The 17,332-nt window shown below is 38.1% G+C and overlaps 1 pseudogene; it reads left to right on the forward strand.

Annotated features, from left to right (window-relative positions):
* Positions 1-1,511: 1,511 nt before the first annotated feature.
* LOC118650499 overlaps positions 1,512-17,332 on the forward strand; it is a 37,860-nt pseudogene continuing 22,039 nt past the window's right edge.

Below are 17,332 nucleotides of genomic sequence, written 5' to 3' on the forward strand. Positions count from 1 at the left end.
GTCCACCAGCCTCAGAAAGTCCTGCGAGATCTAACTGTCCCTCACTCAGACACAAACACACACTACAGGTCCCCACATTCCCCTTTCACTCCCTCACTCACACTCTCCCCCTCACTGCCATCCTCCTGGCCACCATCTAAGAATCTTTCCTCTAGTTTCATTTTTTTGCATGTATCTTTCCAATTTTCCCAACATCATTTATTGAAGTGACTGTCTTTACTCCATTGTATGCTCTTGCCTCCTTTGTCAAATATTAATTGACCATAGAGACATGGGTTGATTTCTGGGCTCTCTGTTTTGTTATATTGATCTATATGCCTGTTCTTATGCCAGGCATCCAAGTTGGAAAGGAGTAAGTAAAATTGCTATTATTTGCAGATGACATGATATTATACATAGAAAACCTTAAAGACTGTACCAAAAAAAACCCTGCATGTTCTAATAAGTTTAGTATTTGGCAAAGTAGCAGGATACAAAATTAATATTCAGAAATCAGTGACATTCTTATGCACCAATAATGAAATATCAGAAAGAGAAATTAAGAAAACAATCACATTTACTATTGCATTAAATAAATAAATAAATAAATAAAAATAATGTACCTAGGAATAAATTTAACCAAGAATGTAAAAGACCTGTACTGGAAAATTATAGGATACTGAAGAAATAAATGGGGTGAGGGAGGGGAATACAAATAAGTGGAAGCATATACTGTGCTTATTGATTGGAAGAATTAACATCATTAAATGCTGATACTACCCAAAGCAATCTATAGATTCAACACAATTCCTATTAGAGTACCAATGGCATATTTCAAAGATCTAGGGAAAATTTTCCAAAAATTTATATAGAACCAAAAAAGACCCCAAGTAGCCTCAGCAATCTTGAGAAATAAGGACAAAGTTGGAGATATCACAGTATTGGATATCAAACTATAATAAGAGGCCATTATAATCAAAACAGCATGTTATTGGCATAAGTCAAGATATTTTTATAATGGCTTTCACAATTTGAAAAAATAAATTTCAGAAGGTACCAACCCTTCATATTTTCATATAGACTTCATCATATATTTTCCTGAATCAATAAAGCTCAAGAAAAAGTACAAATCTGTTAAGTACTGATCCATACCAACCAAGCTCATGGTAACTTTAGAGAGCTAATATTATGGAGGCTTAAGTTATTTGGATTGATTTTGTTGATTAATTACTAGATGTTAATTACTAAATAATTACTAGATGTTAATTACTAAACAAATTTTAATCTCTAGTTCTCTTTACACTCCACAGACCTTGTACATTGCTTTTCAGAGGTCCTGACAAAATACCATGCTGATGTGAAGTGATAATTATGTAGGATGCACCCATTCTCCACCCTCATCCTGAATTTTGATTTAACATCAGGGTGGCTGGTTACCCAGCTGTGAGCATGGTACTAATAAAACCCAGGTCATAGGTTTGATTGGTACAGGAACCCTGACAAATGATCAGAACCCCACCCTGTGGCTCCCAATGCGTGCTGCTGAATGCAAGAACGGCAAGGGATGGTATGGGAACTGTGAATCTAGGGGAGTTCTGCTTCTACTTAGGGTGTAGAACTCTGCAAATTCTGAAGCTCTCTCTCAATGACAAAAATCTTGATCATATGCAAAATCATATACTATGAACTTTTCTTGAATCTGACAGAGAACTGTAGTGACAAGGCCACCAAGTAAGCAAAATTTCCAAGAGAGTTCAGTCCCTCCAGGAGAGCTGGGATCCAGCAACTGTTGTACCACTGGCAACACAGAAGGGGAAGCAGCCACCATACAAGCATGCGAGAAGAAACCAGTGAGAATATTATTAAATTCTTAAAGGCCATTGTGGGCATGCATGTTACTTTGCAATAGCTGGGAGCCCAGGCATGAAGGGAGTTCTCATTCATAAGCTACTCACCCAGGAGAAAGGGCAGGTCTGAAGACTGTGGGGAGACCCAGTCAGTAGTGGGTGATAGAGATGAGCAGTTGCTCCTGGTGATGACACAAGCCTGTCCACCCATGTACATTTCCTCTTACCAAGTAAAGGCCTTAGTGGTTAAGGGAAGGGAGCAAAGTCATGGCCCACAGGTAAAAGTAAAACCCACTGCCTTGGGGAAGAAATGGAAAACTCTCTGGCCCCCAGAACATAGCTACTACTCATGGCTCAGTTAACTCAATTCACGTCTCCACATTTTCATTTATTCATTTAATGATGATTAGACTTCCAAATCTGAGGCATCTTAGAATAAAATACAGTTAAATGATAAGTTTAATAGACCAAAATCAGAAAAGAAAATACTCTGGCTATAAAGGCTAGTCTAATTACTGTGATTGAACATAGTATGTGGCAGTTAGGACAAAAAGTGAAGTTTGGTGTGTTAAAGAATTCTAATATAGGATCCTTATAAATGTCTTAAAAGAGACATTTCTTGATGGCAAATTCTGAGGGCATCACGTTAGACTTTACACAAGGGAACTTGGATAACAAAATAGTGTTGTTTATTCATTCATGCGATGAATATTTATTGTTCATGAGGCTAGGTCTGTACTAGATATGGGAATCAAAAGGTTAGGAACTTCAAATCAACTCATTAAGAGGATCAATATGTTTTGGTTACCATATGAGTAAGAGTGACTTCCTGTTACAAATGTTGAGACATCGTGCCAGGGTTCTTGCTGGGATAGAAGTCCAAATAATAAGGGAAGCTGCAGGCAGAGTTGGGATTTCCCTCAAAGTTAAGCTTTGATTTCATCCAAATGTCTTGGCAAGGATTCATTTGAGACTGTGGACTTCCTGCTGTGATGCATGGCAAAAGTAGTCTTCAAGTAGAAATTTTTCCTTGTCCATGTCACATCATTTATGTGGGTAAAAAAGCACTTAGTAATCCCCTAGGCTAGGGCAGTGGTTGGCAAACTGTGGCTTGGCAAACTGCGGCTCGCTAGCCACATGTGGCTCTTTGGCCCTTTGAGTGTGGCTCTTCCACAAAATACCGGCTCTTCCAGAAAATACCAACTTCTGCACATGGGCCACAAAGTTTCAATCGCACTGTATGTGCATGCCCGCACGTGGTATTTTGTGGAAGAGCCACACTCAAGGGGCCAAAGAGCAGCAGGTGGCTCGCGAGCTGCGGTTTGCCGACCATGGTCTTAGGAGAATGTCTGATGCTGTACTCCAGATTGTCTGATAGGACCATTTAGCTGTCTATGTTTTTATATAAATTGCATTGATTATGTGAGAGATGCAGACAGCACTTCAGAGTATCACACTTGTGGTCCGAGTAGTCAGCAATGCATATTGGAGAAAATGTTTAATACAGAACAAACTCAAATCCACATTTTGGCTAGGATAAAATTTAAAGGTCTGTATTTTTATGAGAATGAAATAAAACTAAGTTGTACAGGTGGTCTATATCACAGTTACTAAAACATTTTGGGTTCTTGATTGTGAATTAGTACTTTTGGAACATTAGGTCCATCTAATCTTCTCTCCTTCTCTCTCTCTCTTTCCCTTTCTGTCCTTTAACACTTCAACAGCTGCTGTGACTGGAGCTTACTGATCTTTATGTGGGACTTGATGCCCATGAAGTAGAAGTGCCATCCCTCCCTATAAACCATTTTCCAAACCATGAGAAAGATCCAGAAAATATCTTGCTTAGCAAATTTTCTTTAAACTGGCACTGCAGAGAATTATTAGGATTCTGTATTCTAGGGGGAAAGAGATTTGTAGCTGATATTTATCCCTGGATAAATTATCTCTAGCTGGAACTTTTTTGAATCAGTTCAAAGGTGTCTAAAGAAGTGTACAACTTGTTACCACTACTATATGTTAAGGATTTTGAGACATCATAAAAAATGGCACCACATACATGTTTGAGCATGTAATTATTCACCAACATATGAACTTAGCATCCAGTTTAATACCTAATTATTTCATAGTTCCTCAAATTATTTAAATAATTGCTTCCTTTTTAAACTTTGAACAAGAATTTTTTGCAATAATCAAACATTTTCTTTTTCACTTCAGAGAGGGAAATTTCCCATGGGCTAACTGTATAAAATTTATTGTAAAAGCAGATGATTATCTGTAGAGCTTCTGGAATGTTTCCCAGGGTGAATTTATCAGTGATCTAGTCATCAATAACTCACTGTGCTTATTTTTAGTTCAAGGAAAATTTCAAGAAATTTACATGAACTTTATTTATTCAACTTTTGGCATAAATAAAGGAACTCATATAAAAGTTACTTCTTGCCGAAACCGGTTTGGCTCAGTGGATAGAGCGTCGGCCTGCGGACTGAAAGGTCCCAGGTTCGATTCCGGTCAAGGGCATGTACCTGGGTTGCGGGCATATCCCCAGTAGGAGATGTGCAGGAGGCAGCTGATCGATGTTTCTCTCTCATCGATGTTTCTAACTCTCTATCCCTCTCCCTTCCTCTCTGTAAAAAATCAATAAAATATATTTAAAAAAACAAAAAAACAAAAAAAACTAAAAGTTACTTCTTGCTTCCTGGAGGATGACTGGTTTTAATTCAGTAAATAAGTGGAAACATCCAGATGTTCACTGTACATAAAATGAAGCATATATTTTTGATAACATTGATTTTCAAAAAAATAGTTTGTAACTCAATTAAGTTATAACTCAAGCCAATGTTGTAAAAACTTTGCTTTAGATATTATAGAAAGTATCAATAATTAGTATAGATATTTGATCTTTTATTTTAAGTTGTAATTTGGAAATTCCTCAAATTTAACATTGTTATGTTACCATTAACTAAACTCCAGACATTATTCAAATTTCAACATGTTTTCCCATTAATATCCTTTTCCAGTTTTACGATTCCACCCCAGACACCACAGCGCTCTTTTGTTGTCATGTCTCCTTGGTTCCCCCCGTCTGGGACAATTTCTTAGTCTTTCCTTATTTTTTATAACTTTGAAAGTTTTGAGAACTGGTTAGGTATTTTGTAGAAGGTCTCTTAATAATCTGTTTAAATGATTTAGAGGTGACTGGGGGATAAGTTGTGAGAAGAGAGCAAAACTAATAATTTATTCTTATCATTTTCCTAATTCAACCCTTAAAATTTTTAGTATTATCAGCATCCCTTCCAATATACCCAAATGCTCCTTCACACACATGGGTGGGCTCACATAGCCAACCTCAAAGTAAAACTAAACAAAACTGAAAATCCACATTTCATTTGATGATTTATATGCTAGTCTTTATTGATATTTATTATTTGATGAATGTACCCTGTATAACTAAGCCATTGAGAATAAAGTCATTGTTTTATTCACCATGAAATGTGTTGCCTGGGCCATTCCATTAATGTGCCCATAAACATTTGTAGTTGATGATGATCCATACACATTTCCTGTAAGCCTGAGAAAAAAACAAAAGGGGCTAATAATGCCAAATGTGTGATATCAACCAGATTTCCTAATAGTCAGTCATGAGGAACATAACCTGTTACCTAAAGATAAGTTAAAAAGTACTTTCTAGGTGGACAAATGTTCTTAATAAAATCTTAATAAAGATTTTTCCCATAGAATTCTTCATAATGTTCTCCTAAATTAACTCCTCCTGCATTTTCTACTAGACTTTCACCAACTAGTCAGTTTATAAATTCAGTAAACAATGCTGAGAGGATGACTATGTAAAGAATTCCCATTAGAAGGTTAAATAAAGATAAAAAGTTACCCAAGCAATTGAAGGAGTGGTTGGGGTGAGATCAAAAGGCCAATGGAGGATTGTCAGGTCAGTGACAACAGCAGATGCTAGAAGCCTGCATCCCAGTGCTGGGTCTGAAACCAAGAGAGTCCCTAGTGTATAGAGCTCCACCCCAAAAAGTAGAGAGAGGAATGTAGGCACCACAGTGTTCATGAATAGACCCTGAAGAAGGCAGGCTCCAACTTTTCTGGTTCATAATTAGCTTTATCCTATAATTCAATTTACTTTTTAAAAATTTTGACTTGATTCCAGATGTCCCATTCCTGCCCCCACCTCCACCCAGCCACCAACCCCTCTTCCCTCTGGCCATTACCACACTGTTGTTGTCTGTGTGTATTTACTGTGCATATATGTTCTTTGGCTAATACCTTCACCTTCTTTCATCCAGTCCCCTTCCCTATGACAGTTGTCAGTCTGTGCCATGTATCCATGACTCTGTTTCTATTTTGCTCATCAGCTTATTTTGTTCATTAGATTCTACATATAAGTAAAATCTTTCTCTGATTTTCACTTAGCATAATACTCTCCAGGTCCATCCATGCTGTAGCAACAGGTAAGCTTTTCTTCTTCCATTGTGTAAATGTACTATAGCTTTTTTATTCAATCCTCTACTGATGGGCTGTTTCAAGATCTATGCGCTCTCCTAGAGCAAGGGAAACAAAGGAAAAAAATAAACAAATGGGACTACATCAAACTAAAAAGCTTCTGCACAGCAAAAGAAAGCATCAACAAAATGAAAAGGGAACCCACTGAATGGGAGAACATATTTGCCAATGATACATCTGATAAGCGGCTAATTTCCAAAATGTATAAAGAATAGACATATACATATAAAATCAACACCAAGATTTCAAACAATCCAATTTAAAGACCAGCTGGTGTTGCTCAGTAGATTGAGCATCATCTCATGTACCAAGAGGTCACCGGTTGGATTGCTGGTCAGAACACATGCCCAGGTTATGGGCTCAAACCCCAGTAGGAAGCATACAGGAGGCAGCCAGTGGATGTTTCGATCTCTCCCTCTCTCTCTAAAATCAATAAAAACATTTTTTAAATGGGAAAAGGACCTGAATAGACACTTCTCCAAAGAGGACATACAGATGGCCAATAGACATGTGAAAAAATGCTCGATGTTACTAATCATCAGAGCAATACAAATTAAAACCACAAAGAGATATCACCTCACAGCTGCCAGATGGCTACCATCAATAAATCAACAAATAGGTGCTTGTGAGAATGTGGAGAAAAGGGAACCCTTGTGCACTATTGGTGAGAATGCAGACTGGTACAGCCACTGTGGAAAACAGTATGGAGAGTCCTCAAAATTTAAAAATGGAACTGCCTTTTGACCCAGTGATACCCCTTCTGAGACTATATCCTAAGAATCCTGAAACACCATTCAGAAAGAATACATGCATCCCTGTGTTCATAGCAGCATTATTTACTATAATTCAATTTTAAACTGGTTGAATGATCATTTAAAATAGAAATATAATTCTGAAAAAATAAAGAAAGACTGTTATTAGGAAAAATTGTGTATCATAATTGAATACAGTTCTTTAAATCTAATAGTTTCTTTGTCAAACAAAGTTCTGGTATTTCATTTGAACCACATTGAAATGGTCTTTTTTTTTTAAAAAAAATGAGCATTTTCAAAAGTAGCTTAAAATAAACAATTACCATTTTAATGTGAAACGCTCTGTTTTAGAAAGATTATAGCATTATGTTCCAAATTTTAGTTCAAAGGAAATGGAGATATTGGAGCTGGAATGCTTCTACTCCATTGCCAGCTCTTGAAAGCTGATACTTCATGGGCTCCTGGCAGAGTTAGAGTTTGAACACAGAAGCAACCCTCTACCACTGGAATTAGTTGAGGTCTCTGCAGCCTTTTTCAAGTTTGCTTTTATATGCCTCATTATGGTCACATCTTTTCAAATGTAATAACCTAATTGTTAAGGTACTCTAATAAAGAGTATACTAATAGACAATAGTCAATAAGTAATATGCCATCTCTGTACTAGGCACATTTACTAGCAAAAAATGTTTTTATTGATTTTTAGAGAGATAGGAAGGAAGAGGGATATAGAAATAGAAGCATCGATAAGCGAGAAACATCATTGATCGGCTGCCACCTGCACATCCCCCACCGGTGATTGAGCCTGAAACTTTGACATCTTCCCTGACCAGAAATTGAATTGATGACCTCTTATTTCCTGGGCTGACCCTCAACCACTGAGCAATACCAGCTAGGCGGCACTTTTAAATGTTATCTCATATTATCCAATTTAACACTCACACAAATTTAGGAGGTTGGTACTATCATTATCCTCAGTATCACAGATGAGAAAACTTGCACAAAGTCCCAAAGCTTAATAACTGTTAAAGCTAGGATCAAACTCAGGCAGAACAGCCTCATTGTACTTACCCACCAGCATGTTATTGATTTGCTCCTTATAACCTCCTAAAACTCAGCAGGGAGAAGCATCAGTGTGTCTCTGCTGCAATGAAAGAGAGAGGCAAGGAATTCCCATCCTTCTCATACCAAATTCCACAGTGTTCTTTCCTTTCAGCATTTATGTAAACCTTGAGATCGACAGTTACTAGAAAGCTTCTAAGGATTTAATTCTATTCCTTCATTAGTGTCCTTACCTACTTAAAGTTATTTTTATATCTATATCGCTACTATATGGCATCTATTTCCCACCCTCCAGGAAATACAGCTTTCTCCAAAATCTGGGTCTCTAATATCATAAGTTCAAAATGCAGTCGGTTTTATAGCCTGTGTGAACATATACACCAGGCTCTCACTCTTGGAGTGAGTAAAGGGAAGGGCTGAAATAGCAGGAAGCAAATGAAATCACAATAAAAGAGCTGATCTCTACCAAGGGATTTCTTATAACCAGGACTGTTCTTAGTGTCTTCCATAAGTTAACTTATTTAATATATACAGCAGCCTTACTATCCACAGCTTGGCTTCAGATCCCAGCTTTACAACTTCAAGCTTTGTGACCTTGACCCACTTAACTTCTCTAGGCTTCAGTTCCCTCAACTGTAAAACATAGATAATAGGGTGGTGAATGCCTGGGGCAGGGGTGGGGGGACAGGCTAAGGGGCAAATGGGGGGGGGGGAGAGGACATATGTAATACTTTCAACAATAAAGATTTTAAAAATATTTTAAAAAATAGTACCTACCAGTGTATGTTTTAAATACTGTGGTATGCATTTTACTCGTGTGCTCATGTTTAAGCTCATGACAGCCCTGTAAGGTATAGAAATGAAAGAGAGGGAAAGCTTAAAAGTCTAAAGACCTTGTTTGAGACCCCAGAGCTAGTAAGTGGCAAGTCTAATACACAGCCCTGATTCTACTTGAGTCCACAACTCAACTACTAAGCAGCACCATGAAGGCTTAAGAGCCTGCTGTTTGCAGTAGGGCCATGGGAAATGCTGGTCAAATCTGATGGCCATGAGAAGTCTGTCTGTCAGAAACTTCTGATGATATCAGAAATGAAAAAAATCTAATTTATATTTCTTTTTATAAAAATCAAATGTGTCTATTTGAACACAATGAGTAATGTTTGGAAATTGGAACATAATTATTGGTAAGCAATTCTTTCCTATGGGCTTCTTTAGCCCTGAAATAGAGAGTGGTACTTAAAGATTTATAATTGACTTCCATCTGGCTGGCTACTACCAGCCAGCAACTATTGACAACAACATATAAACATGAAAGCATGATTTGATACTTAAGGTTTTTATTTTTTATTTAGCCCTTTTAAAAAATATATATTTTTATTGATTTCAGGGAGGAAGGGAGAGGGAGAGAGAGATAGAAACATCAATGATGAAAGAGAATCATTGATTGGCTGCATCCTGCACGCCCCTTACTGGGGACTGAGCTTGCAACCTGAGCATGTGCCCTTGACCAGAATCGAACCTGGAACTCTTCAGTCCAAAGGCCATTGCTAAACCAGCTTGGGCTATAGTTAGCTCTTATCTTATAACTAGAGGCCTGGTGCACAAAAATTTGTGCACTGGCCGGGGGGGGGGGGGGTCCCTCAGCCCCACTTGTGCCCTCTCACAGTCTGGGACCCCTCGGGAGATAATGACCTGCTGGCTTAGGCCCGCTCCCGGGTGGCAGAGAGCAGGGCCAATCCCTAGGTGCAGCCCCTGGTCAGGCTCAGAGCAGGGCCGATTGGGGAGTTGGGGCGCCACCCCCTGTCATGCACAGAGCAGGATGGATCGGGAGGTTGCGATGCCACCCTCAGTCACTCTCAGGGTAGGGCCGATTGGGAGGTTGGGGCACCACCCCCTGTCACACTCAAGGCAGGGTCGATGGGGAGGTTGCGGCGCCACCCCCTGTCACTCACAGAGCAGGGCCAATTAGGGGGTTGGGGCACTGCCCCCTGTCACGCATAGAACAGGGCCGATCAGGGGGTTGGGGAGCTCCCCCCGTCACACACAGAGCAGGGCCGATCAGGGGGTTGGGGAGCTCCCCCCGTCACACACAGAGCAGGGCTGATCAGGGGGTTGGGGTGCCTTCCCCTGTCATGAACAGAGCAGGGCAGATAGGGAGGTTGTGGCCCCACCCCCTGTCACACACAGAACCACAGGGCGATCAGGGGGATTGGGCGCTGCCCCCTGTCATGCTGCTCCAGGGGCCAGGAGGCTTCGCGGCTCCGCTGATCCCAGTGCTGGGAGGCATATTACCCTTTTACTATATAGGATAGAGGCCTGGTGCACAGGTGGGGGCCAGCTTGTTTGCCCTGAAGGGTGTCCTGGATCAGGGTGCGGGCCCCATTTGGGTGCCTGGCCAGCCTGGATGAGGGGATGATGGCTGTTTGCAGCTGGTTACACCCCCTTCAGGGTGAGGGTCCGCACTGGGGTGCCTGGCCTGTCTGGGTGAGGGGCTGAGGGCTGTTTTCAGGATGGTGGGTGACTGAAGCTCCCAACCTCTCCTTTTTTTCTTTTTTTTTATTCTGGGATTTATTTACTTTCTATGGCTGTCACTGGAGCTGAGAGCCAGCTTTAGTTCTGAGGCTCGGCTCTAGCTCTGAGACCTTGGTTTGTTTGGCTTCTATAACTGAAACACTGTTGCAACTCCAGCTCAGCTGGCTGGCTGAAAGCATGGGGTTTGTTTAGCTTCTATAATTGCAACATTGTTTCTTAGAGTGCAAGCTCAGAGCCCAGCAGCAGCAGGCGGGGAACGTTGGCTTCCTCCTTCACTGGAGCAAGCAAGCTCCTGTTCACTTCAGCTGCTTGGCTGCCGGCCACCATCTTGGCAGTTAATTTGCATATCGCCCTGATTAGCCAATGGGAAGTGTGTCAGAGGTACGGTTAATTACCATGTTTGTCTATTATTAGATAGGATGTTTGTCTAACTGTAGCTCTCTTCCATTAACTGGGCAGTGCATTTTAAGAGTCTCACAAAACAATAGTACTGGTTTAGTGAATAAGCTTTTGGCCATATTTTCTTTCTGTTTGGATTTATTTTAAGATCATATAAAATTTATATTATAAATAGTAACTCGGAGAATTATTTTGATATTGTGATTTATAATAAAAAATATATTATTTGGTCCCTATTTCTAGCCCAGAACTCCTAAAACCATTGGAATTTCCTAAGTAATAAGAGTGATAAAGGTGTCTTAATGTTCATTACAAACTTCCTTCAGCCACACCTGAGTTTATGTTAATGGGGTGACTTTTGGAAAGCACCTAAAGATGAGAACTGGTGGCCAAGGGAAGGAACTGTGTGGTTGGAAGTTTGGAACTTTCAGTTCCATCTCCCCACCCCAACATCCAGGGAGGAGAGAGAGGCTGAAAGTTTAATTGATCACCAATGGCCAGTGATTTAATCAATGATGCGTAGGTAATATAGCCTCTATAAAAAAACACACACCCTACAACTTAAAAAGGATGAAGTTGGGAGAGTTTTAGGTCTAATGAACACATGGAGATTCCAGGGAGTGGCGCCCCTTCCCACTTACCATGCCCTTTTCATCTCTTCCAAATGGCAACTCCTAATTTACATCATTTTATAATAAAGCAGTAATCTAGTGTGTAAAATGTTTCTTTTAGTTCTGTGAGTTGCTTTAACAAATTAATAAAACCTAAAGGGAACCTCCAATCTTAGCTAATTGATCAGAAGTACCAGTGACAACCTGAACTTTCAAATGGCATCTTAATTTGGGAGGTCAGACTTGTAGGACTGAATCCTTAACCTATTGGGTCTGACACAACCTCCAGGTAGACAGTATCAGAATTAGAAAGCATGCATTGGAAATTAGAAGGAAGGGATTTGGGCACTGTTTTATCTCTCAGCACAACTATTTCCAGTCTGCTTCTGTCTCCATGCTTGTTGCTCACTCCTCCCTGGAGCAGGAGCCTTGGGGACAAGCAGACCACAGGGCAACCCCACCTTATCCTCAGTGCCTGCAGGGCTCCCCATTTTCATATCCAGGTAGTGAGCTGAGGCCTGAGTTTGTAAGTTCAGGGCACTCAGGAACGAGGCAGGCCCATGAAAGGTCTGGTTTCACTTTACATGAGAAATATTTGGTTGGCTAGACTCCATGGTCAGTAAACTGTGGCTCATGAGCCACATGCGGCTTTTTGTCCCCTTGAGTGTGGCTCTTCCTAAGCCTGAGAAGTACCCTAATTAAGTTAATAACAATGTACCTACCTATATAGTTTAAGTTTAAAACATTTGGCTCTCAAAAGAAATTTCAATCGTTGTACTGTTGATATTTGGTTCTGTTGATTAATGAGTTTGCCGACCACTGGAGAATTAACCGAAAGGTAGAGGTATAGTCCCATTTTTTATTCTCTCATGTTTAGAACAACCATGTAAGCCATGTATCTGATTTATTTATTATTATTATTATTATTACCACCACTCATGTAGCACTTAATTTAATAGGAAGCCATGTCTAAAGTTTTTGTTTACCCAATAAAATTATACTGAAAAAAACCTCATATGTTACTAGTTCAAAGTCCATTTATCCAATGCTTCGATAGGCCAAAACTCATAATATCATAGTTTGGAGTAAGGAAAGGTTTATTGATTGAGAAGCTTCCAACTGTGAAGATGGTAGACCTATTAGTTCCTCAAATCCACCTTAATAAAGTATAGAGTTCAGGCTTCTTTTATGCCAAGGGAAGGGGAAATGGGAGGGGCAAGAGATGACTGACTACTGTAGACATCCAGGCACCAACAGGCATCTGAGGTAGATGTGCTAGTTGATGTGAGTCTGGTTAAAAGGCTCCTGAAATCTTTGATATACAATGCATATTTCCCTTATCTTCTCAGGAGAGTCACTTTCTGTTAAGGGACTATTTTTGTAAAACTCAAGCTGAAAGCAGAATTGCTCTAATAATTAGCATTTCTACATGCAAGACTAAGAAGAAGCTATTAACCTAAAAGTCATGGGAGCAAAGCAGTCTTGAGCAGCATGGAGTCAAGATGTCCAAGCATTTCATTCTGTTACACATGTGCTTTTAGTGACTTTGGTGCTGAGTATGTTTGCTACTAAACCAACAATAAGGTCATCAGCTTGTAGCTTTAAGTCTTCATGATCTGCTTTACCTCAGATATCAAAAGCTTCTTAATATTTGGTTTCCATAGTCAACATCTCTCCTCAACTACCATATCAGTTTCAGTTCAGGTAAAAAAAGCTGTCTCCTGAGGCTTAATGCCCAAGTATATAGATGATTACTTTGGCCATGTTCTTATATAAACAGATGAAGACAGCTGACAACATTAGCCACTTCACCTGTCATCTCATTTTTCTAGGGCACTTGCTTCCCTGAAAATTACTTATGTTTGATCTATTAATCCATGGCAACCACTTAACACAGCTGCACCAAGTGTGTCTCCAGGATGGTCAGTTGTTTATTCTTCTTTATACTGTTCTATTTTGGGAGTGGTGTGGACTTTTGACTCTGCTCAATTGAGCTCGTGCCTCCCTCAAGTTACCAATGGTGGCTTGTAAAAGAGTTGGCCACTTGTCCTTGATCTTTAGAAGAAAAAAATAACTTCTGCTTATTTACCCAAACTGCATCATTCCTCATCTTTAAATTCTAAAAGATTAAAAATAGGAAACATTAATACCATACTGTAGCAATACATGCACTAATTTAAAAAATCCAAAAAGTACAGAAAAACATACAAAATAAACACTAGACTTCATTTTCCTCTTCCTTACCCTGTCTATCTGCTCTTATAGTTCTTGAAAACATTTCTATTTTTGCTCCTGTTGATTACCTCAATAACTCTATTATGTTTTTGCATTTATTCTTTGACCTGTCCATTTTTATCAGCTCTTTTCTTAAGCATAGCTTTTTTGGTGTGTAATGTACATACCATAAAATTCAGTTTTTTTAAGTGTATGATAAAATACATTTTAGCAAATTAGAAAGTAGTATAAACACCACCACAATTTAATTTTAGAACATTTTATCTCTCCAAAAAGGTCCCTCCTAGCCATTTGCAGTCACCTCAAATTTTTCATCTCAGACCCAGGCAATCCTTATTCTATTTTGTGTCTCTATAGATTTGCCTATTCTGGTCATTTCACAGAAATTGAAGTGACCAGTTAATTTAAGATAATATTTATTGACTTGATGATATGAAAGATAGATTTATTTTATTTATAAAACTATCTTTCCCCACTCCCATTTCTCTCAATTTTTGAGAATTCCATATTATTTTTAAAATTCCTATGTTGGGTATTTTTGCCATTTTAAGCAACATACTTCCATTTTTAATTTTTTTTTTCTTCATCAACTTTTGTGATTCTTTTGCCTCCCTTTCCCCAAAGAAATGTCTTGTGCTTTTCATTCTTTTTCCTTTCTCTTGTTCACTGTTGATTTCTGATAACTTCTGACAGATATGCCTTTATTTTCTATTATTAAGACTGATAATATTTTATTTTTTATTCTGCAACTATAATTAATTCTTCAGTGTCTACAGGTTGATTCTAAAAGAGAAAGTTAAGAGTAACCTTTATGAGTTTGTAAATATGGCTCCATGCTGAGTCAATTGCTGGGATATTTCCTTCCCTTTGTGTCCAATGCAAAACTGTGCCAAGGCTCTAAGGGGGATGTTGCTCATGTCAGAGATGAAGACCCCCTTTCTGTATCCTTCATAAAATGCTCAAAATCTCACCCCAGTGTAATAAATGTCATACTTGAGCCATTGCTTTATACCATTTCAGTTTTCCCCTAGAAATTTAAATTATGTTTTATCCTTCTTGTTGGAAAAAGAATAACACACCTTCACCATATCCAAAAATTTATCTGCCTATCACATTAACTACATGAAGTCCTCCTTTTCCCAGAATCTTTAATTGTTCTAACTTTATGTGGGATTTCTCTGAGTCCAATGCATAAGCTGTCATGAGTATTTTGTTCGCTATGTCACTGAATCCTAAGTTAACCTCCATAATGTGCTCTTTCTTGGTTTTCTCCTTCACTTGACTGGAATATATTCTCTAATAAATTCCTGGAGGAAAATAAGATGTGTGAGAGGTGAACTTCCTAATATCACATAAAATGTATTTCTTTCTCTTTCACAGTTCATTGCTTGTCTGAGCCTATAATTGAACTTTCAAAATCATTTTTCCTCTGAAATTGAAGGCATTGCTTCAGTGTTTTCTAACATAGTGTGTTGCTGATGAGAAAAGATCTGATGCCAGCTGAATTCTTACTCCTTAATTGATGATCTGTTTCTCCTCTTTGAAATATTCTTAGATCTACTTATTGTTACTGTTCTGAAACTTCACAAACACAAGTCTCAGGCCTTTTACTTTCTTTTATCCTGCTTGGGATTCAATAGTCCCATTCAATCTGAAGACAACAACATTTCAGTTCTGAAAATGTTTTGTCCTCCTCATACTTTAAAAAATTATTTCCCTCTCTTAATTACTTCTTTTTAGAACTCCTGCTAGTCAGGTATTGAACCTCCTGGATTGGATTGCCTTTTCCTCTTAGTTCTTTTAAAATACTTTCCCATCTCATTTACTCTTTACACGCCCCCTCCCCCCCTTTTGTGTACTTATTATTTTTATCAACTTTGAAATTCTTTCTTTTGAAAAATATATTTTTTTGCAATCGTATTTTTCATTTCCAAATGTTTTTTGGTTCTCTTTCTTTTTCAATTCATTCTGTTCTTATACTTACACTTTAAAGTAAAAAACTGCTTGAAACAGAAAAGTATTTTAAACTTTTCTTCTTAAATCTCTAACAATTCACTTAAACTTTCCTTTAACATTCTCTTCTGTTCCCTGACCTCCCCCCCTCCCCCCGCCTGGTAGAGTCACTTGCTCTATTTTCTTTGACTGTTTTAGACTTTAACTTTCCTCATACAGTAATTCTTATTCATTGAATGCATATGTGAATGAATAAATGAATGAATGAAGTGGATTATTCTCACTAGCTAGTGTGGGAATGCCTGGCTGTTGTTTAAATAGGCCCACTTTTCTTGCAAGACACTCACTTGAATGGGAAGTTTGACTGGAGTTCATGTTTGTGACAGGGCTTTGTTCAGGGAATTGCTACTTATAGTGTGCTCAGGAGATTGATACTGGTCTGCACACCATTTATTACTGGTCCACAATGAGATAAATATGGAAGTTTGGAATACTAATGTAGATACTTTTGTAACATTTTTACACATTGCTGAGAAACCCAAGATGGCATGCTTAATGTCAGCAAATATGGTTTTACATCTAAATTTTGTATAGAAGTATATTTTGATGATTCAGCTACAATGACAGGAAAATATTTTACTCACATTGAGGAGATTGTGACAGAATTAGATCATGTACTACTTAGTTCATGGAGATTTTCTCTCTTTAAAAAAATCAGTCCAACTAAATTGTGCCTTGAGATAAAATTTGAATTATGTAAAGGCAATGTGTTATATTTAAGATTATTTTACTTATATTAGTGATAATATGAAAGTTGGTTATGAACAACTATTGATGCTTGCTGAGATATGGTTATAAAGGTGAAAATTATGTTAAAAATGTTTGCAATAAATAATGAACTCTTTGTCTTTCTGCAAGATAAGAAACAATTGTAGTCTCCATTTTTAAAAGATATGAATTGGCAGTCAGTCTAATTTTTCAATATCTTTTATAATTTAAAAATGCTCACCAGACTTTTATGCAAGCAAGGAAACTAACATGATTTCAATGTCACAAAATATTAAAGAACAAAAATGATAATTAGATTCTTGGAAGAACAGAGTTTATATATAGAGTGTTGTGAAATGTACCATACCTTATGGTCAATGAAGCTGGAGATATTGATATGGCAGATCTGTTAAAATGTATCATCAAATGCCTTAAAATTTGATACAAGATTATGAATTTTGTTTTCTACAAAAAGGAAATTCATAGATCCAGAATCTATTTCTTTTATCAAAGAATTTAAGTTTAACTAAAATTTAAGAATACATTATTAAAACTGGCTACTAGTGAATGGTGGGATATAAATTTTGAAAATACAGCATCATCTTATTTTGAATTAAAGTTAAAAATTAATATTCTGATATTAAATTTCTTTAAAATCTGTTCTTACACTTCCTCA

This window comes from Myotis myotis, unplaced genomic scaffold (assembly GCF_014108235.1).
Source record: "Myotis myotis isolate mMyoMyo1 unplaced genomic scaffold, mMyoMyo1.p scaffold_m19_p_3, whole genome shotgun sequence".
Taxonomy (NCBI): domain Eukaryota; kingdom Metazoa; phylum Chordata; class Mammalia; order Chiroptera; family Vespertilionidae; genus Myotis; species Myotis myotis.